Genomic DNA, 23,930 nt, shown 5'->3' with positions numbered 1-23,930 from the left:
ATAATATACTGTGTATATTAAATTCAGTCTATATTAATCAGAATATCCAGCCTATATATTATGTTTAGTATAGTATAGTATAGTGTAGTATAGTATAGTATAGTATAGTATAGTATAGTATAGGATAGTATAGTATAGTATAGTATAGTATAGTAGTATAGTATAGTAGTATAGTATAGTATAGTATAGTATAGTATAGTAGTATAGTATAGTATAGTATAGTATAGTAGTATAGTATAGTATAGTATAGTATAGTAGTATAGTATAGTAGTATAGTAGTATAGTATAGTATAGTATAGTAGTATAGTATAGTATAGTATAGTATAGTAGTATAGTATAGTATAGTATAGTAGTATAGTATAGTATAGTAGTATAGTATAGTATAGTAGTATAGTAGTATAGTATAGTATAGTAGTATAGTATAGTATAGTAGTATAGTAGTATAGTATAGTATAGTATAGTATAGTAGTATAGTATAGTATAGTATAGTAGTATAGTATAGTATACTATAGTATAGTATAGTATAGTAGTATAGTATAGTATAGTATAGTAGTATAGTAGTATAGTATAGTAGTATAGTAGTATAGTATAGTATAGTATAGTATAGTAGTATAGTATAGTATAGTATAGTATAGTATAGTATAGTATAGTAGTATAGTATAGTATAGTAGTATAGTATAGTATAGTATAGTAGTATAGTAGTATAGTATAGTATAGTAGTATAGTATAGTATAGTATAGTAGTATAGTATAGTATAGTATAGTATAGTATAGTAGTATAGTATAGTATAGTATAGTATAGTATAGTAGTATAGTAGTATAGTATAGTATAGTAGTATAGTATAGTATAGTATAGTATAGTATAGTAGTATAGTAGTATAGTATAGTATAGTATAGTATAGTATAGTATAGTAGTATAGTAGTATAGTATAGTATAGTATAGTAGTATAGTAGTATAGTATAGTATAGTATAGTATAGTATAGTATAGTAGTATAGTATAGTATAGTATAGTAGTATAGTATAGTATAGTATAGTATAGTATAGTAGTATAGTAGTATAGTATAGTATAGTAGTATAGTATAGTATAGTATAGTAGTATAGTATAGTATAGTATAGTATATTATTTTATTTTAAATCCAGTCTTTCTGTCCAGTCACCCTAGCAACAACAAACAGCGCCGCTCGGCCAGGGGAGCCAATCAGGTTTGACGCTGTCTCTGTCGTCACTTCCTGTCAGCGCGCTGGGTTTGGTTCTGCAGGCTGTAGGCCGCCATCTTGGATGTGGCTAGCGGAGCGGCTAGCAGAGAGTCCGGGATGAGGCGCGGCTGAGCTGCTGGCGGAACCGGGACCTTCTCTCCTCCCGCCCGGTTCTCTTGAGCCCAGAGCCGGCAGACTGACCCGGACCGGTCCGGTCTGGACCCACACTCCGGTCCCGCTGCCCGGCCGGCTGCTAGCTAGCTAACGTTAGCCGAGGAAACTGTTGCTGCAGTTAGTTTGACATCTCTGTTGTGGGAAACCGCGATTTAACAGCTGGAAGCGGGCCGGTCCGTGCCGAACCGGGCCGGACTATGTCCCGGTCCTCCTGCAGGGTGGACGCGCCGGTCCCGCAGGACGGAGGACAGTTATGACGGTTTATAATCCACTAAAACAAACTCGACTGTAAGTTTGACCAGAGAAGAAGAAGAAAGTCAGTCAGCTGTTTGAGAGGAAAATGTCCAGCAGGACGCCGCTGCCCACCGTGAGCGAGCGGGACGCCGAACAGGTGAGTCACGTGCTCTTCAACTTTAACCAAACCGCACGTGAGACGGCTCCGGGTGAGCAGGTCTGGAGAAGTCTGGAGCTGAACGGACCTGATCTTCACTCCGCAGGAGAGTTCAGTTCAGTTTCCCAGACAGCTTCTGGTCTGGAGAGGGTCCAGGTGGTTCTGAGAAGGTTTGAGGGTTCCTTAAGAGGGTTCCAGCTGTTGTTGAATGCGTTTCAGGGCTCCTTGAGAAGGACCAGGTTCCAGGTGTTTTTGAGAAGGTTCCAGGGTTCCTTGAGAGAGTCTGGATCTTTGAGAGGGTTCTATGTGTTGTTGAAGGGGTTCCAGGGCTCCTTAAGAAGGTTCCAGGTGTTTTTGAGAAGGTTCCAGGTTCCTTAGCACAGTGAGGCAGACTGCTGTGTTCTAGGTTCCACACTGCAGCTGAGGTTCTCTCTCCAGTCTCAGGAACAGCAGAAACCTGCTGCTCTGTCTCTCAGGTTCTTACAGAACCACAGTTCTGCAGGAGAACTCTGTGTGTCTACTTTCATCTGGTGTGGAAACATCTGCCTTCCTCTTCGTCTTCCTTCGTCTTCCTCACTGAGTCCAGCAGTCTGAATGTGAGTGAAGGAATACAATAAAACCTAAATAACACTGACCGGACAGTGACCTCTGACCTCTGACCCCCGACCCTGTGGAGGGGGGAACAGAACAGAAGGTTTCACTACATAGAGATCAGTGTTATGATTATTATTATTTATTATTATTATTATTAGTCTGATCTCCCAGCTGGTCTCCTGCAGGCTCTCAGCAGCAGGTCAGACCGTCTACCTGCTGACATCACTATCTGCACCACAGCGTTCACTCTCATTGGCGGTTGCGGAGCTTTGCGGCGTGCCGTCGTCCAATCGGAGCGCAGGCTGTAATGTAGAGCACCTCTGAAGCCCCGCCCCTGTAGTATTTGACGGACAGGCGGTCAGGCGTCTCGCACCCCGCCGCTCGGAGCGGATCGATGCTTCGAACCGCCGGACGCTCAGACAGGAACGCTGTGATGAAGGGCTGCAGCGCCGCCAGGAAGCAGCGCTCCGCCGCCGCCGCCGCCGCCGCCGCCGTGAGTACCAGCTGACCCAGTTAGGATCTGGGTCCGGCTATTTTCTGCTGCAGGAAGACAGAGACAGGCACACTGATGCTGCTGGAGCAGGGTGTGTGTGTGTGTGTGTGTGTAGGTTCGTTTCAGTCATGCAGGTAGAAAGAAATCCAAAAAATATTAGAAAATAGAAAAGATGTTAAAATTCACGATGTTAAAAAAAGTTGAAGCCTTTTAGTGGCATAAAGGCTTCAACTCTTTAATTTTACTTTTACTCTCTACTCTTTATTGTTATTTCCAGTGCATTTAGTTTTTATTTTTAAACTGCCTTCTCACGCTGGCTCCTGTCAGCTGATAGAGACTGTACTGTAACCAGAAGCTCACAGGTTCGAGGCTCCGACCGTCAGACTGTGATGTGAGCAGGTTTCTTTTAGTTTAGCTTCTGTTTTTTGTCCTCGCGGCTCGCTGTAGCTGCCGTAACGCATCAGAAGAGGAAGAGTGGGTGAGTTCAGTCCGTCCGGCTGGTCGACCCACATTCAGCCAGGAGGAGCTGCACTGTGACCTCAGACCGCGGGTTAGAAACCTGCAGTCTGATCTACACTCATGTAGATCAGACTGGGCCTGTGCTGTTTTCATAGTACGGCCAAAATTATCTTGATATACGATATTATCTCCATACGACATCAGACCGTACTAGAGTAGAGTAGATCATGGGATCAGACAAGATAAAACTAGACGAGACTTTATTGATCCTGAGGGGAAATCAGGTCGTTACAGTGACAGCTGGTAACAGAATATATCAAAGAAAAATAGAAAAGATATAAAAATAGAGACAATGTGACACAAACATAACTGGTTTCCCAGTCTAACCTGTCTGTCTGTCTGTGTGATTTCCCAGCGTACCTCAGTGTGTGATGGGCGTGTGGACGCGTCGCGCCCCGCCCGCCCCGCCGCGCGCTGCAGGAACTCCGCGGCGTCCTGCGGAGACGAGCCGCCGCACGTCGGAAACTACCGGCTGCTGAAAACCATCGGCAAGGGAAACTTCGCCAAGGTGAAGCTGGCCAGACACATCCTGACTGGCCGAGAGGTGAGACAGGCAGACAGACAGGTCAGACGCATCCTGACCGGCCGAGAGGTGAGACAGGCAGACAGACAGGTCAGACGCATCCTGACCGGCCGAGAGGTGAGACAGGCAGACAGACAGGTCAGACGCATCCTGACCGGCCGAGAGGTGAGACAGGCAGACAGACAGGTCAGATGCATCCTGACCGGCCGAGAGGTGAGACAGGCAGACAGACAGGTCAGACGCATCCTGACCGGCCGAGAGGTGAGACAGGCAGACAGACAGGTCAGACGCATCCTGACCGGCCGAGAGGTGAGACAGGCAGACAGACAGGTCAGACGCATCCTGACCGGCCGAGAGGTGAGACAGGCAGACAGACAGGTCAGACGCATCCTGACCGGCCGAGAGGTGAGACAGGCAGACAGACAGGTCAGACGCATCCTGACCGGCCGAGAGGTGAGACAGGCAGACAGACAGGTCAGACGTATCCTGACCGGCCGAGAGGTGAGACAGGCAGACAGACAGGTCAGACACATCCTGACCGGCCGAGAGGTGAGACAGGCAGACAGACAGGTCAGACAGACAGGCCGAGAGGTGAGACAGGTCAGACAGACAGGAAGATGTGCAGCAGGTCAGACAGACAGGAGCAGGGCAGACAGACAGGAACATGTGCGACAGACAGACAGGAACATGTCAGACAGACAGGAACATGTGCAACATGTCAGACAGACAGGAACATGTCAGACAGACAGGAACATGTCAGACAGACAGGAACATGTGCAACATGTCAGACAGACAGGAACATGTGCAGCAGGTCAGACAGACAGGAACATGTGCAGCAGACAGACAGACAGGAACATGTCAGACAGACAGGAACATGTGCAACATGTCAGACAGACAGGAACATGTCAGACAGACAGGAACATGTGCAACATGTCAGACAGACAGGAACATGTGCAGCAGGTCAGACAGACAGGAACATGTGCAACATGTCAGACAGACAGGAACATGTGCAGCAGGTCAGACAGACAGGAACCTGTGCAGCAGGGCAGACAGACAGGAACATGTCAGACAGACAGGAACATGTCAGACAGACAGGAACATGTGCAACAGGTCAGACAGACAGGAACATGTCAGACAGACAGGAACATGTGCAACATGTCAGACAGACAGGAACATGTGCAACATGTCAGACAGACAGGAACATGTGCAGCAGGTCAGACAGACAGGAACATGTGCAACATGTCAGACAGACAGGAACATGTGCAGCAGGTCAGACAGACAGGAACCTGTGCAGCAGGGCAGACAGACAGGAACATGTCAGACAGACAGGAACATGTCAGACAGACAGGAACATGTGCAACATGTCAGACAGACAGGAACATGTCAGACAGACAGGAACATGTGCAACATGTCAGACAGACAGGAACATGTGCAGCAGGTCAGACAGACAGGAACATGTGCAGCAGGTCAGACAGACAGGAGCAAGGCAGACAGACAGGAACATGTGCAACAGGTCAGACAGACAGGAACATGTGCAGCCGGTCAGACAGACAGGAGCAGGGCAGACAGACAGGAACATGTGCAACAGACAGACAGACAGGAACATGTCAGACAGACAGGAACATGTGCAACAGGTCAGACAGACAGGAACATGTGCAGCAGACAGACAGACAGGAACATGTCAGACAGACAGGAACATGTGCAACATGTCAGACAGACAGGAACATGTCAGACAGACAGGAACATGTGCAACATGTCAGACAGACAGGAACATGTGCAGCAGGTCAGACAGACAGGAACATGTGCAGCAGGGCAGACAGACAGGAACATGTGCAGCAGACAGACAGACAGGAACATGTGCAACATGTCAGACAGACAGGAACATGTGCAGCAGGTCAGACAGACAGGAACATGTGCAGCAGGGCAGACAGACAGGAACATGTGCAGCAGACAGACAGACAGGAACATGTCAGACAGACAGGAACTTGTGCAGCAGGTCAGACAGACAGGAACATGTGCAACAGGTCAGACAGACAGGAACATGTGCAGCAGGGCAGACAGACAGGAACATGTCAGACAGACAGGAACTTGTGCAGCAGGGCAGACAGACAGGAACATGTGCAGCAGACAGACAGGAACATGTCAGACAGACAGGAACATGTGCAGCAGGTCAGACAGACAGGAACATGTGCAGCAGACAGACAGACAGGAACATGTCACACAGACAGGAACTTGTGCAGCAGGTCAGACAGACAGGAACATGTGCAGCAGGGCAGACAGACAGGAACATGTGCAGCAGACAGACAGACAGGAACATGTCAGACAGACAGGAACTTGTGCAGCAGGTCAGACAGACAGGAACATGTGCAACAGGTCAGACAGACAGGAACATGTCAGACAGACAGGAACATGTGCAGCAGGGCAGACAGACAGGAACATGTCAGACAGACAGGAACATGTGCAGCAGACAGACAGACAGGAACATGTCAGACAGACTGGAACTTGTGCAGCAGGTCAGACAGACAGGAACAGGTCAGACAGACAGGAACATGTGCAGCAGGTCAGACAGACAGGAACATGTGCAGCAGACAGACAGACAGGAACATGTGCAGCAGACAGACAGACAGGAACATGTGCAGCAGACAGACAGGAACATGTCAGACAGACAGACAGACAGGAACATGTGCAGCAGACAGACAGGAACATGTGCAGCAGACAGACAGACAGGAACATGTGCAGCAGACAGACAGACAGGAACATGTCAGACAGACAGACAGACAGACAGGAACATGTGCAGCAGACAGACAGGAACATGTGCAGCAGACAGACAGGAACATGTGCAGCAGACAGACAGACAGGAACATGTGCAGCAAGTCAGACAGACAGGAACATGTGCAGCAGGTCAAACAGACAGGAACATGTGCAGCAAGTCAGACAGACAGGAACATGTGCAGCAGGTCAGACAGACAGGAACATGTGCAGCAGACAGACAGACAGGAACATGTCAGACAGACAGGAACATGTGCAACAGGTCAGACAGACAGGAACATGTGCAGCAGGTCAGACAGACAGGAACATGTGCAGCAGGTCAGACAGACAGGAACATGTGCAGCAGACAGACAGACAGGAACATGTCAGACAGACAGGAACATGTGCAACAGGTCAGACAGACAGGAACATGTGCAGCAGGTCAGACAGACAGGAACATGTGCAGCAGACAGACAGACAGGAACATGTCAGACAGACAGGAACATGTGCAACAGGTCAGACAGACAGGAACATGTGCAGCAGACAGACAGACAGGAACATGTCAGACAGACAGGAACATGTGCAACATGTCAGACAGACAGGAACATGTGCAGCAGGGCAGACAGACAAGAACATGTGCAGCAGACAGACAGACAGGAACATGTGCAGCAGACAGACAGACAGGAACATGTCAGACAGACAGACAGACAGACAGACAGGAACATGTCAGCAGACAGACAGGAACATGTGCAGCAGACAGACAGGAACATGTCAGATAGACAGGAACATGTGCAGCAGACAGACAGGAACGTGCAGCAGACAGACAGACAGGAACATGTGCAACATGTCAGACAGACAGGAACATGTGCAGCAGGGCAGACAGACAGGAACATGTGCAGCAGACAGACAGACAGGAACATGTGCAGCAGACAGACAGACAGGAACATGTCAGACAGACAGACAGGAACATGTGCAGCAGACAGACAGACAGGAACATGTGCAGCAGACAGACAGACAGGAACATGTCAGACAGACAGACAGACAGACAGACAGGAACATGTCAGCAGACAGACAGGAACATGTGCAGCAGACAGACAGGAACATGTCAGATAGACAGGAACATGTGCAGCAGACAGACAGGAACGTGCAGCAGACAGACAGACAGGAACATGTGCAGCAGGTCAGACAGACAGGAACATGTCAGACAGACAGACAGACAGGAACATGTCAGACAGACAGGAACATGTGCAGCAGACAGACAGACAGGAACATGTGCAGCAGGTCAGACAGACAGGAACATGTCAGACAGACAGACAGACAGACAGGAACATGTCAGACAGACAGGAACATGTGCAGCAGACAGACAGACAGGAACATGTCAGACAGACAGGAACATGTCAGACAGACAGGAACAGAGGAGGAAACATCTGACAGTGAAGTGAAAATGTTGCTGAGCTGCGAGGTGATTGGATGGTTTTGTCTGTCAGTCACCCAGCTCTCTCTCTCTCTCTCTCTCTCTCCCTCTGTCCCTCTCTCTCCCTCTGTCCCTCTCTCTCTCTCTCTCTCTCTCTCCCTCTGTCCCTCTCTCTCTCTCTCTCTCTCTCCCTCTCTCTCTCTCCCTCTGTCCCTCTCCCTCTCCCTCTCTCTCTCTCTCTCCCTCTCTCTCTCTCTCTCTCCCCCCCTCTCTCTCTCTCTCTCTCCCTCTCTCTATCCCTCTGTCCCTCTCTCTCTCTCTCTCCCTCTCTCCCTCTCCCTCTCTCTCTCTCCCTCTCTCTCTCTCTCTCTCTCCCTCCCTCTGTCCCTCTCTCTCTCTCTCTCTCCCTCTCTCTCTCTCTCTCTCCCTCTCTCTCTCTCTCTCTCTCTCTCTCTCTCTCTCTCCCTCTCTCTCTCTCTCTCTCTCTGATAGGTGGCGATCAAGATTATTGATAAGACCCAGCTGAACCCCAGCAGCCTGCAGAAGGTGAGACAGGTGATCAGCTGAGTGACAGACAGTTCGCTGGCTGGACTCATGTTGAAGCTTTTTGATATTCTTTCTTCTTCTTCTTCTTCTTCTTCTTCTTCTTCTTCTTCTTCTTCTTCATTATCTGATGCCGACCTGCAGCCTGAGGTGGAGCTGCAGATTCATGAAGTTTTATCAGATATTTAATATTAAAACAACTCAACAGCAGTCATGTGACTGTCTGTCTGTCTGTCTGTCTGCCTGTCTGTCTGCCTGTCTGTCTGCCTGTCTGTCTGCCTGTCTGTCTGTCTGCCTGTCTGTCTCACCCTCTGTCATACAAACAACTGGTATTAACCTACACTTGTCTGTCTGCCTGTCTGTCTGTCTGCCTGTCTGTCTGCCTGTCTGTCTCTCACTCAGCTCTTCAGAGAAGTCCGAATAATGAAGATTTTAAATCACCCTAACATTGGTGAGTCACACACACACACACACACACACCACACACACACACATGCACACTCACAGTGCAACACACACACACACACACACACACACACACACAGTGTAACACACACACACACACACACACTCACAAAGTGTAACACACACACACGCACACTCACAGTGTAACACACACACACACTCACAAAGTGTAACACACACACACGCACACTCACAGTGTAACACACACACACACACTCACAAAGTGTAACACACACACACACACACACACTCACACAGTGTAACACACACACACAAAGTTTAACACACACACACACGCACACTCACAGTGTAACACACACGCACACTCATAGTGTAACACACACACACACACTCACAAAGTGTAACACACACACACACACTCACAAAGTGTAACACACGCACACTCAGTGTAACACACACACACACACACAATAACATACACATGCTATACCACACACCATGAATAAATCTCCCTGTCTGTCTCTCTGTCTGCCTGTCTCTCTGTCTGCCTGTCTGTCTGCCTGTCTGTCTGTCTGCCTGTCTGTCTGCCTGTCTGTCTCTCCACCTGTCTCTCCACCTGTCTGTCTGCCTGTCTGTCTCTCCACCTGTCTCTCCACCTGTCTGTCTGTCCACCTGTCTGTCCACCTGTCTGTCCACCTGTCTCTCCACCTGTCTGTCCACCTGTCTGTCCACCTGTCTGTCCACCTGTCTCTCCACCTGTCTGTCCACCTGTCTCTCCACCTGTCTGTCCACCTGTCTCTCCACCTGTCTGTCCACCTGTCTGTCCACCTGTCTCTCCACCTGTCTGTCCACCTGTCTGTCCACCTGTCTCTCCACCTGTCTGTCTGTCTGCCTGTCTGTCTCTCCACCTGTCTCTCCACCTGTCTGTCCACCTGTCTCTCCACCTGTCTGTCTGTCTGCCTGTCTGTCTGTCCACCTGTCTCTCCACCTGTCTGTCCACCTGTCTGTCCACCTGTCTCTCCACCTGTCTGTCCACCTGTCTGTCCACCTGTCTCTCCACCTGTCTGTCCACCTGTCTCTCCACCTGTCTCTCCACCTGTCTGTCTGTCTGCCTCTCCACCTGTCTGTCTACCTGTCTCTCCACCTGTCTGTCTACCTGTCTGTCTGCCTGTCTGTCTCTCCACCTGTCTGTCCACCTGTCTGTCTACCTGTCTCTCCACCTGTCTGTCTGTCTGCCTGTCTGTCTGTCCACCTGTCTCTCCACCTGTCTGTCTCTCCACCTGTCTGTCCACCTGTCTGTCCACCTGTCTCTCCACCTGTCTGTCCACCTGTCTCTCCACCTGTCTGTCCACCTGTCTCTCCACCTGTCTGTCCACCTGTCTCTCCACCTGTCTCTCCACCTGTCTCTCCACCTGTCTGTCCACCTGTCTCTCCACCTGTCTGTCTGTCTGCCTGTCTGTCTCTCCACCTGTCTCTCCACCTGTCTGTCCACCTGTCTCTCCACCTGTCTGTCTGTCTGCCTGTCTGTCTGTCCACCTGTCTGTCCACCTGTCTCTCCACCTGTCTGTCCACCTGTCTGTCCACCTGTCTCTCCACCTGTCTGTCCACCTGTCTCTCCACCTGTCTCTCCACCTGTCTCTCCACCTGTCTGTCCACCTGTCTCTCCACCTGTCTGTCCACCTGTCTCTCCACCTGTCTCTCCACCTGTCTGTCTGTCTGCCTGTCTGTCTCTCCACCTGTCTGTCTACCTGTCTCTCCACCTGTCTGTCTACCTGTCTCTCCACCTGTCTGTCCACCTGTCTCTCCACCTGTCTCTCCACCTGTCTGTCTACCTGTCTGTCTGCCTGTCTGTCTCTCCACCTGTCTGTCCACCTGTCTGTCTACCTGTCTCTCCACCTGTCTGTCTGTCCACCTGTCTGTCCACCTGTCTCTCCACCTGTCTGTCTACCTGTCTGTCTGCCTGTCTGTCTCTCCACCTGTCTCTCCACCTGTCTGTCTCTCCACCTGTCTGTCTGCCTGTCTGTCTCTCCACCTGTCTCTCCACCTGTCTGTCTGTCTGCCTGTCTGTCTGTCCACCTGTCTGTCCACCTGTCTCTCCACCTGTCTGTCTACCTGTCTGTCTGCCTGTCTGTCTCTCCACCTGTCTCTCCACCTGTCTGTCTGTCTGCCTGTCTGTCTGTCCACCTGTCTGTCCACCTGTCTCTCCACCTGTCTGTCTGTCCACCTGTCTGTCCACCTGTCTCTCCACCTGTCTCTCCACCTGTCTGTCCACCTGTCTCTCCACCTGTCTGTCCACCTGTCTCTCCACCTGTCTCTCCACCTGTCTGTCTGTCTGCCTGTCTGTCTCTCCACCTGTCTGTCTACCTGTCTCTCCACCTGTCTGTCTACCTGTCTCTCCACCTGTCTGTCCACCTGTCTCTCCACCTGTCTCTCCACCTGTCTCTCCACCTGTCTGTCTACCTGTCTGTCTGCCTGTCTGTCTCTCCACCTGTCTGTCCACCTGTCTGTCTACCTGTCTCTCCACCTGTCTGTCTGTCCACCTGTCTGTCCACCTGTCTCTCCACCTGTCTGTCTACCTGTCTGTCTGCCTGTCTGTCTCTCCACCTGTCTCTCCACCTGTCTGTCTCTCCACCTGTCTGTCTGCCTGTCTGTCTCTCCACCTGTCTCTCCACCTGTCTGTCTGTCTGCCTGTCTGTCTGTCCACCTGTCTGTCCACCTGTCTCTCCACCTGTCTGTCTACCTGTCTGTCTGCCTGTCTGTCTCTCCACCTGTCTCTCCACCTGTCTGTCTGTCTGCCTGTCTGTCTGTCCACCTGTCTGTCCACCTGTCTCTCCACCTGTCTGTCTACCTGTCTGTCTGCCTGTCTGTCTCTCCACCTGTCTCTCCACCTGTCTGTCTGTCTGCCTGTCTGTCTGTCCACCTGTCTGTCCACCTGTCTCTCCACCTGTCTGTCTACCTGTCTGTCTGCCTGTCTGTCTCTCCACCTGTCTCTCCACCTGTCTGTCTGTCTGCCTGTCTGTCTGTCCACCTGTCTGTCCACCTGTCTCTCCACCTGTCTGTCTGTCCACCTGTCTCTCCACCTGTCTGTCTGTCCACCTGTCTGTCCACCTGTCTCTCCACCTGTCTGTCTGTCTCTCCACCTGTCTCCACCTGTCTCTCCACCTGTCTGTCTGTCCACCTGTCTGTCCACCTGTCTCTCCACCTGTCTGTCTGTCTCTCCACCTGTCTCCACCTGTCTCTCCACCTGTCTGTCTGTCCACCTGTCTGTCCACCTGTGTGTGTGTCCACAGTGAAGCTGTTTGAGGTGATAGAGACAGAGAAGACTCTGTACCTGGTGATGGAGTACGCCAGCGGAGGTGAGTGAGCTGATCAATCAGATCCATTGATCTGATCAGATACTGCTGGAGTTAGATTTCCAAAACAGCCTCAGTCCCCGTGCTTCTCTACCGCAACCTGAACCTGACGTTTATCTGTGTGTGTGTGTGTGTGTGTGTGTGTGTGTGTGTGTGTGTGTGTAGGTGAAGTGTTTGACTACCTCGTAGCTCATGGGAGGATGAAGGAGAAGGAGGCCAGAGCTAAATTTAGACAGGTAACACACACACACACACCACTAACACACACACACACACACACACACACACACACCACTAACACACACACACACACACACACACACACACACACACACACACACACACTGTATGCCAAGCTCTGATTAGAAACTGTTGACACACTCTACCTGTACCCAGTGTGTCTACTGTGTTGCCATGGAAACAGCCTGGCTGCCCAGTAAACCCAGCAGGAGACAGCTGGAGCGTTAAACCTTTAGACTGACCTGCTGCTGCAGAGGATGCACTGTGATAACAGTCTGTCTGTCCACCTGTCTGTCTCTCTGCCTGTCTGTCTGTCCACCTGTCTGTCTCTCTGCCTGTCTGTCTGTCCACCTGTCTGTCTCTCTGCCTGTCTGTCTGTCCACCTGTCTGTCTCTCTGCCTGTCTGTCTGTCTACCTGTCTGTCTCTCTGCCTGTCTGTCTGTCCACCTGTCTGTCTCTCTGCTCCAGATTGTGTCAGCGGTTCAGTACTGCCACCAGAAACGCATAGTTCACCGTGACCTGAAGGTAACACACACACACACACACACACACACACACACACACACACATACACACACACAGCAGCTCCTGGTGGTTTCCATGTTTTACCTTCAGTTGAATGATTCTCTGCTTCCTGTAAACCAGCTGAGATCCTGTTGGACTACTGGGTGGACATGTTGACATGTTGGACATCATGTTGACATGTTGGACATCATGTTGACATGTTGACATGTTGGACATCATGTTGACATGTTGGACATCATGTTGACATGTTGGACATCATGCTGACATGTTGACATGTTGGACATCATGTTGACATGTTGGACATCATGTTGGACATCATGCTGACATGTTGACATGTTGGACATCATGTTGACATGTTGACATGTTGGACATCATGCTGACATGTTGACATGTTAGACATCATGTTGACATGTTGGACATCATGTTGACATGTTGGACATCATGTTGACATGTTGGACATCATGTTGACATGTTGGACATCATGTTGGACATCATGCTGACATGTTGACATGTTGGACATCATGTTGGACATCATGCTGACATGTTGACATGTTGGACATCATGTTGACATGTTGGACATCATGTTGACATGTTGGACATCATGTTGGACATCATGCTGACATGTTGACATGTTGGACATCATGCTGACATGTTGACATGTTGGACATCATGCTGACATGTTGACATGTTAGACATCATGTTGACATGTTGGACATCATGTTGACATGTTGGACATCATGTTGACATGTTGGACATCATGTTGGACAGCATGCTGACATGTTGATATGTTGGACATCATGTTGGACATCATGCTGACATGTTGACATGTTGGACATCATGTTGGACATCATGCTGACATGTTGACATGTTGGACATCATGCTGACATGTTGACATGTTGGACATCATGCTGACATGTTGACATGTTAGACATCATGTTGACATGTTGACATGTTGGACATCATGTTGGACATCATGCTGACATGTTGACATGTTGGACATCATGTTGACATCATGCTGACATGTTGACATGTTGGACATCATGCTGACATGTTGACATGTTGGACATCATGTTGACATGTTGACATGTTGGACATCATGTTGACATGTTGGACATCATGTTGGACATCATGCTGACATGTTGACATGTTGGACATCATGTTGACATCATGCTGACATGTTGACATGTTGGACATCATGCTGACATGTTGACATGTTGGACATCATGTTGGACATCATGTTGACATGTTGGACATCATGCTGACATGTTGACATGTTGGACATCATGTTGGACATCATGTTGACATGTTGACATGTTGGACATCATGTTGACATGTTGGACATCATGTTGGACATCATGTTGGACATCATGTTGACATGTTGACATGTTGGACATCATGCTGACATGTTGACATGTTGGACATCATGTTGACATGTTGGACATCATGTTGGACATCATGTTGACATGTTGACATGTTGGACATCATGCTGACATGTTGACATGTTGGACATCATGTTGACATGTTGACATGTTGGACATCATGTTGGACATCATGTTGACATGTTGACATGTTGGACATCATGTTGACATGTTGGACATCATGTTGACATGTTGGACATCATGTTGGACATCATGTTGACATGTTGGACATCATGTTGACATGTTGACATGTTGGACATCATGTTGACATGTTGGACATCATGTTGGACATCATGTTGACATGTTGACATGTTGGACATCATGTTGACATGTTGACATGTTGGACATCATGTTGACATGTTGGACATCATGTTGACATGTTGGACATCATGTTGACATGTTGGACATCATGTTGGACATCATGTTGACATGTTGACATGTTGACATGTTGGACATCATGCTGACATGTTGACATGTTGGACATCATGTTGACATGTTGACATGTTGGACATCATGCTGACATGTTGACATGTTGGACATCATGTTGACATGTTGGACATCATGTTGACATGTTGGCATGTTGGACATCATGTTGGACATCATGTTGACATGTTGACATGTTGGACATCATGCTGACATGTTGACATGTTGGACATCATGTTGGACATCATGTTGACATGTTGACATGTTGGACATCATGCTGACATGTTGACATGTTGGACATCATGTTGACATGTTGGACATCATGTTGACATGTTGACATGTTGGACATCATGTTGGACATCATGTTGACATGTTGACATGTTGGACATCATGCTGACATGTTGACATGTTGGACATCATGTTGGACATCATGTTGACATGTTGACATGTTGGACATCATGCTGACATGTTGACATGTTGGACATCATGTTGACATGTTGGACATCATGTTGACATGTTGACATGTTGGACATCATGTTGGACATCATGTTGACATGTTGACATGTTGGACATCATGCTGACATGTTGACATGTTGGACATCATGTTGGACATCATGTTGACATGTTGGACATCATGCTGACATGTTGACATGTTGGACATCATGTTGACATGTTGGACATCATGTTGACATGTTGACATGTTGGACATCATGTTGGACATCATGTTGACATGTTGGACATTATGCTGACATGTTGACATGTTGGACATCATGTTGACATGTTGGACATTATGCTGACATGTTGACATGTTGGACATCATGTTGGACATCATGTTGACATGTTGGACATCATGTTGGACATCATGTTGACATGTTGGACATCATGTTGGACATCATGTTGACATGTTGGACATCATGTTGGACATCATGCTGACATGTTGACATGTTGGACATCATGTTGACATGTTGGACATCATGTTGGACATCATGTTGACATGTTGGACATCATGTTGACATGTTGACATGTTGGACATCATGTTGGACATCATGTTGACATGTTGACATGTTGGACATCATGTTGACATGTTGACATGTTGGACATCATGTTGACATGTTGGACATCATGTTGGACATCATGTTGACATGTTGGACATCATGTTGACATGTTGACATGTTGGACATCATGTTGACATGTTGGACATCATGTTGACATGTTGGACATCATGTTGGACATCATGTTGACATGTTGGACATCATGTTGACATGTTGACATGTTGGACATCATGTTGACATGTTGACATGTTGACATGTTGGACATCATGTTGACATGTTGGACATCATGTTGACATGTTGACATGTTGGACATCATGTTGACATGTTGGACATCATGTTGACATGTTGGACATCATGTTGGACATCATGTTGGACATCATGCTGACATGTTGGACATCATGTTGACATGTTGACATGTTGGACATCATGTTGACATGTTGACATGTTGGACATCATGTTGACATGTTGACATGTTGGATATCATGTTGACATGTTGGACATCATGTTGACATGTTGGACATCATGTTGACATGTTGACATGTTGGACATCATGTTGACATGTTGACATGTTGGACATCATGTTGACATGTTGACATGTTGGATATCATGTTGACATGTTGGACATCATGTTGACATGTTGGATATCATGTTGACATGTTGGACATCATGTTGACATGTTGGACATCATGTTGAAATGTTGGACATCATGTTGACATGTTGGACATCATGTTGGACATCGTGTTGGACATCATGTTGACATGTTGGACATCATGTTGACATGTTGGACATCATGTTGACATGTTGGACATCATGTTGACATGTTGGATATCATGTTGATGTCTTAACATTAACATGGAGGTTGCCAGCTGACAGGGAAGATGTCACATGTCACACATGGTGTATGAACCATCAGCAGTGTAACAACATGGCCGACACTCCCACAGGTTACAGGTCAGTTCTCTACTGACAGCAGTGTGAAGAAGCAACTTCCTGTCTGTGACAGTGATTCAGTGTTTGACTGACAGGTCGTCCTGCTGTCAGACTGAAGACGAGGACACAGAGCTGACGCTACATGCTAACAGACCAGACGGACTGTTAGCATGTTAGCATTCTGTCGACCTGTCAGTGAAGCAGCTGGAGGTTGGAACTGAATCGGTGTCACAGACAGGAAGTTGCTGCCAACAGTGAGAACTGATCTGTAACCTGCTGAGAGGAAGAACGTCGGCCATGTTGGAGAAAATGGTTTATGTGAGTTTAATAATTATTATTACAGTGTGAACCAGCTGTTTGTTCTGCTGCAATACAGACGCACTGATCAATACAACATGTTGTCTCCTTTCCTCCTCTCCTCTCCTCTCCCCTTGTCTCCTCTCCCCCCTCTCCTCTCCTCCTCTCCTCTCCTCTTGTCTCCTCTCCCCCCTCTCCCCCCTCTCCTCTCCTCCCCTCTTGTCTCCTCTCCTCTCCTCTCCCCCCTCTCCTCTCCTCCTCTCCTCTCCCCCCTCTCCTCTCCTCCCCTTGTCTCCTCTCTCCTCCAGGCAGAGAATCTCCTCCTTGATGCAGATATGAATATTAAAATAGCAGATTTTGGCTTCAGTAATGAGTTTACTGTCGGTGGGAAACTGGACACTTTCTGTGGTTCTCCTCCTTATGCTGCTCCTGAACTTTTCCAGGTACACACACACACACACACACGCACACACACGCACAGACACACACACACACGCACAGACACACACACACACGCACAGACACACACACACACGCACACACGCACACACACACACGCCCCACAGTATCACATGGTGAGCAGGTGGAGAGATAGAATCTTTTGTTTCTGTAACGTTTGAGAGAAAAGTTATTGAACTACATTTCCCATGAAGCCTCTCTTCACTGTAAGGAGCGAACCTGCTGGCTGACAGTTCAGCAGTGTAGCGTGTAGAGTCGAAATTATCAAATCTAGAATTTAGTAAAGGTATGAGAATATGAAACTTTGATAAAGATATCAATTTACACTCGTAAGGGGCACCACCTTCCTAGATGAAGGACCTTTACTTATACTAATCAGTCATCAGTCTACAGATCGTGAAATCTTTTCAATTCAGGGATTACTTTACTCTGCAAGTAAGGAAACACATAACAACTTCTCTGTAATAAATGGGAATATTTATTTAACTATTCAAGCATAACAAATTCAATGAGATAAGCAATATAAGGCACGTGTATTGATCACCAGAATGAAGCACGGAAACTATAGACTAAAAATAGACATGAAATGCAATGAAACAAAATAAGAATGAAAGGGAAATGATAATGAAATATGGGAATAAGAATTGGCAGCAGTAAATGGAGGTATGTATGGATCAATCAACCAGAGAAACGAGGCGGAAAGCTACGGGGCAACTAAACTATAACAGCCTTTAAACTTTTCCTGATCTATTTAAGTAATTTGAATCTAAACTTTTGCATCAACTCTCAGCAGTAAAGACGTGGATAATCAGAGCCTACTTGGTTCAGTTGAGAAGTCCTGCAGGGTCGGGTTGTCTGGTCCCGCTGAGCTCGGAGAGGCGGACTCGGCTTGGCCGGTTACCTGGCAACGGCCGACGCTGGAACAGCTGGTCTCTGATGTGTTATCGTCACGAGGCAAGCAGCGCTACCGGCTTTTCACAGCTGTAGACAACAGGCCTCTCTGGATGTGGAACACTGCGGCGATGTTGCACCAGTGTTGGCTGCTGGTTTGGAAGAGTTGACGTTTCTAGCTCTTCTAACTGTTGTAAAAACTAAATGATCTCGTTCCTAAATAGCTTCGAAAATGATCTTCGCTTGGCCGAGCGTTGATAACTTCTTAACTATTAGACGCGAGGTTCAAACTTCTTATAAGAGATTCTTAAGTTCATCTGGAGAAGACGTCTCTAACTCCAGGTTCAAACTCTAAGTTTCAGCTAAAGTCGAATTGTAGCTAAATTGTTGATCTTGGCTTCAGCAGGTTTCTTGGTGAGGGAGGAATGTTGAACTGTCTGAAAACCCAGATAAGAACATTTTATAGCTCTTTGAATTCTCAGGCGTGGTTTGCCATGCAAATCACACTTCGTGCTCTTTTTCTGTTTACTAATTAATTTCTTTGTTTGAGAAGATTTCACCCCGAACCGAGAGGGAGGGGGGAAAGGAATGCAAGAGGAATCATTCCTCTAGTCTATTTTATTTTGGGATCTATTACTAAGTGATCTTAATAAAGATTTCTTTTAAAATAATACGTCGGTATTTTACATCTCCACCAATTACTGTTGTCAATTGATCGAAATAATAAAAACCTGTGAACTTACATTCAAACTGATATAGCTAGCACATCAATATAAGGACATCAAATAAACCTTCCTGGTACAATCTGTGGCTATAAAGTCTTCGCCAAGTTAACTCATATATGTAACTTGTGTTTCTAACTGCGTGATTAATATCAAAAGACAATTTAATCATTTAATACGTTCGGACGCACTGACATTTTATACTGACATGTCGTTGCTATAAATGACCACAAGGTGGCAGTGTAGGACCATGAACATGGGAGAGTGTTTCTGGGTGAATATCTGATACACTTCAATCATTTAACACATCATGGTCTATGCATGTAACTTTAGCTATTGATTAAACGTCTTCAACATATATATGGGCCTATAGTCAACACATCTAGTATACTTCAAACTACATAATAGATCCATTAAAGACATTTGGAAAATATAGTTGAAAGTAGGTTTTAAAGGAATGTGAAAAAGGTTTCTATGACTGTCCTGTTTCAGAGAGGGGGGGGGGGGGGGGGGGTGGGGGGTGATGAGACTCTGTAAAGTGTCAACAGCAGTCATTGGTTCCTTCGTATTGACACGGTGTGTATTCCCGTTCTCACCCAATGGTGACTGTCCCTTCTGATTAATCAGAACAGTCTGGTACTCCAAATGAAGAAAGGAGGGTGATTCCCTATATTCAGATGTGTGAGAAGTATGGATGTGTGATTGTATAGTTCATTAGTATTCCTGAGTTCCTGCGTCCTTCTCCTCCTGACGGCTGAAAGATAAAGGTCGTTAACTGTGGAATGTGTGTGAGAGAGTTTCAAAGCTCTTCGCCGGGTTGGTATCCTGTCGTTAATTTCCCGAGCCGTCCTGCGGGAGACACTCTGGCTGGCGTAGACTCAACTCCTCGAGCCAGTGGACTGTGTCAGTTCGACACCTTTACGGCCCGGAGGTGGGAGGCCGTGTGTGCCGGCCCACAAGGCCGAGAAAGGTTGTAGGGTTTCTGCAAAGTGGTTTCCTGTGTCTCGCTGCAGCAGCAAACCAGAACCGTCACAGATATAAAACCTCCATGCAGCGACGTCAGCTGGCAGCTCGCTGTCGGGCTCAGGCCGTCTTGTTGCTTTGATGGAAGGTTCCAAACCAGGAAGTTGTGTCTTGTTCATATTGAAGGGATGCTGGGTAATGTAGTGTGGTAAATATAAATATGGTTAATCATAAGTTGTATCGATTGTATTTCACTTCAGTCTGTAACAGACTTCAGAGTTAGGAAGCAACAGACAGACAGACAGACAGGTAGATAAACTGTCTGTCTCTCTGCTGTTCTGACCCAGTTTCCCACAGGAACCATTCAGTTTTCATCTCATCTAAAAATATCTGAACACATTTAGTCTCATCTTCATCTTCATCTTCTCTGTTCACATCTTTCTTCACTTCAGACAGAAAACAGCTTTCTACAAACTGATTCCAGTTCAGTTTGGGGTGGAAACAGTGGGATCAGATGTTGTCAGTCAGTATGAAGGAGGTGAAGCTGCTGTGTGTTCAGCAGGTGTTCAGTCAGCAGGTGTTCAGTCAGCAGATGTTCAGTCAGTGTTCAGTCAGCAGATGTTCAGTCGGCAGGTGTTCAGTCGGCAGGTGTTCAGTCAGCAGGTGTTCAGTCAGCAGGTGTTTAGTCAGCAGATGTTCAGTCAGTGTTCAGTCAGCAGGTGTTCAGTCGGCAGGTGTTCAGTGAGCAGGTGTTCAGTCAGTGTTCAGTCAGCAGGTGTTCAGTCAGCAGGTGTTTTAGTCAGCAGGTGTTCAGTCAGTGTTCAGTCAGCAGATGTTCAGTCGGCAGGTGTTCAGTCGGCAGGTGTTCAGTCGGCAGGTGTTCAGTCAGTGTTCAGTCAGCAGGTGTTCAGTCAGCAGGTGTTCAGTCGGCAGGTGTTCAGTGAGCAGGTGTTCAGTCAGTGTTCAGTGAGCAGGTGTTCAGTCAGTGTTCAGTCAGCAGGTGTTCAGTCAGTGTTCCGTCAGCAGGTGTTCAGTCAGCAGGTGTTCAGTCAGTGTTCCGTCAGCAGGTGTTCAGTCAGTGTTCAGTCAGCAGGTGTTCAGTCAGTGTTCAGTCAGTGTTCAGTCAGCAGGTGTTCAGTCAGCAGTGTTCAGTCAGTGTTCAGTCAGCAGGTGTTCAGTCAGCAGGTGTTCAGTCAGTGTTCAGTCAGCAGGTGTTCAGTCAGTGTTCAGTCAGCAGGTGTTCAGTCAGCAGGTGTTCAGTCAGTGTTCAGTCAGCAGGTGTTCAGTCAGTGTTCAGTCAGCAGGTGTTCAGTCAGCAGGTGTTCAGTCAGTGTTCAGTCAGCAGGTGTTCAGTCAGCAGGTGTTCAGTCAGTGTTCAGTCAGCAGGTGTTCAGTCAGCAGGTGTTCAGTCAGTGTTCAGTCAGCAGGTGTTCAGTCAGCAGGTGTTCAGTCAGCAGGTTGGAGCCGACACATCTGGAACTGAGTTATTTTATTATATTCAGAGCTTCATATTCAAGGCTCCTGATGATAAACAGACATACTGACAACACACTGTACTGCAGTATAACTGTGTGTACTGCAGTATAACTGTGTGTACTGTAGTGTAACTGTGTGTACTGTAGTGTAACTGTGTGTACTGCAGTGTAACTGTGTACTGTAGTGTAACTGTGTGTACTGCAGTGTAACTGTGTGTACTGCAGTGTAACTGTTTGTACTGTAGTATAACTGTGTGTACTGTAGTATACCTGTGTGTACTGCAGTGTAACTGTGTGTACTGCAGTATAACTGTGTCGTACTGCAGTGTAACTGTGTGTACTGCAGTGTAACTGTGTGTACTGCAGTGTAACTGTGTGTACTGCAGTAACAGTGTACTGTGTGTACTGCAGTGTAACTGTGTGTACTGCAGTAACAGTGTACTGTGTGTACTGCAGTGTAACTGTGTGTACTGTAGTATAACTGTGTGTACTGCAGTGTAACTGTGTGTACTGCAGTGTAACTGTGTGTACTGCAGTATAACTGTGTGTACTGCAGTGTAACTGTGTGTACTGCAGTGTAACTGTGTGTACTGCAGTAACAGTGTACTGTGTGTACTGCAGTGTAACTGTTTGTGCTGCAGTAACAGTGTACTGTGTGTACTGCAGTGTAACTGTGTGTACTGCAGTGTAACTGTGTGTACTGCAGTGTAACTGTTTGTACTGCAGTGTAACTGTGTGTACTGCAGTGTAACTGTGTGTACTGCAGTAACAGTGTACTGTGTGTACTGCAGTATAACTGTGTGTACTGCAGTAACAGTGTACTGTGTGTTCAGGGTAAGAAGTACGACGGTCCGGAGGTGGATGTGTGGAGTCTGGGAGTGATCCTCTACACTCTGGTGTCTGGATCTCTGCCTTTCGACGGACAGAACCTCAAGGTGGGTGAGGGGTGTGGTGTGTGTGTGTGTGTGTGTGTGTGTGTGTGTGTGAGTGTGGTGTGTGTGTGAGTGTGTGTGTGTGTGTGTGTGTACATAAACAGGACAGATGAATATTCAATAGGTCCAACATTCCCCGTCTCTCTCTCCACCTGTCTCTCTCTCTCTCTCTCCCTGTCTCTCTCTCTCTCTCTCTCTGTCTCTCTCTCTCCCTGTCTCTCTCTCCACCTGTCTCTCTCTCTCTCTCTCTGTCCTCTCTCTCCACCTGTCTCTCTCTCTCTCGTCTCTGTCTCTCTCTCCACCTGTCTCTCTCTCTCTCTCTCTGTCTCTCTCTCCACCTGTCTCTCTCTCTCTCCCTGTCTCTCTCCCTGTCTCTCACCTGTCTCTCTCTCTCTCCCTGTCTCTCTCCCCCTCCCTGTCTCTCTCACTCATCTCTCTCTCTCTCTCTCTCTCTCTCTGTCTCTCTCTCTCTCCCTGTCTCTCTCTCCACCTGTCTCTCTCTCCCTGTCTCTCTCTCCACCTGTCTCTCTCTCTCTCTCTCTCTCTCTCTCTCCCTGTCTCTCCACCTGTCTCTCTCTCTCTCTCTGTCTCTCTCTCCACCTGTCTCTCTCTCTCTCTCTCTCTCTCCTCTCTCTCTCTCTCTCTGTCTCTCTCTACACCTGTCTCTCCACCTGTGTCTCTCTCTCTCTCTCGTCTCTCTCCCTGTCTCTCTCCACCTGTCTCTCTCTCTCTCTCCCCTGTCTCTCTCTCCACCTGTCTCTCTCTCAGTCTCTCTCTCTTCTCCTCTCTCTCTCATCTCTGTCTCTCTGTCTCTCTCTACACCTGTCTCTCCACCTGTGTCTCTCTCTCTCTCTCTCTCTCTCCCTGTCTCTCTCCACCTGTCTCTCTCTCCACCTGTCTCTCTCTCTCTCCACCTGTCGTCTCTCTCTCCACCTGTCTGTCTCTCTCTCCACCTGTCTGTCTCTCTGCAGGAGTTGAGAGAGCGTGTTCTCAGAGGAAAGTACCGGATCCCGTTCTACATGTCTACAGACTGTGAGAACCTGCTGAAGCGCTTCCTGGTTCTGAACCCGGGCAAGCGAGGAACGCTGGAGGTGAGACGCGCCGATACATCATCTGTTATATTTATCAACGTAATGTCGATATGGGTTTTAAGGCAGATATGATTCCGATATTTTTAAACTGAAGCTGCCGATAGCCGATAATCTTTAGAATTTGAAAATTACTAGATG

At 47.6% G+C, this 23,930-nt stretch overlaps 1 pseudogene across 1 annotated transcript in view; it reads left to right on the top strand.

Moving 5' to 3' along the window:
- The first annotated feature begins 1,688 nt into the window (after positions 1–1,688).
- The window catches only part of LOC139926204 (MAP/microtubule affinity-regulating kinase 3-like), a 26,550-nt pseudogene continuing 4,308 nt past the window's right edge, over positions 1,689–23,930 (top strand). Inside the window, exons 1-10 of the transcript XR_013507430.1 lie at positions 1,689–1,761; positions 3,723–3,911; positions 8,545–8,598; positions 8,998–9,046; positions 12,312–12,377; positions 12,540–12,610; positions 13,083–13,139; positions 17,568–17,702; positions 22,603–22,704; positions 23,673–23,792. The product of XR_013507430.1 is annotated as an MAP/microtubule affinity-regulating kinase 3-like (transcript). The remainder of the gene's footprint in view (positions 1,762–3,722; positions 3,912–8,544; positions 8,599–8,997; positions 9,047–12,311; positions 12,378–12,539; positions 12,611–13,082; positions 13,140–17,567; positions 17,703–22,602; positions 22,705–23,672; positions 23,793–23,930) is intronic.

The sequence above is a fragment of the Centroberyx gerrardi genome, chromosome 18 (assembly GCF_048128805.1).
Source record: "Centroberyx gerrardi isolate f3 chromosome 18, fCenGer3.hap1.cur.20231027, whole genome shotgun sequence".
Classification (NCBI taxonomy): Eukaryota; Metazoa; Chordata; class Actinopteri; order Beryciformes; family Berycidae; genus Centroberyx; species Centroberyx gerrardi.
Note: the sequence above shows the minus strand (reverse complement) of the source record. Positions and strands in the feature narration are given on the sequence as shown.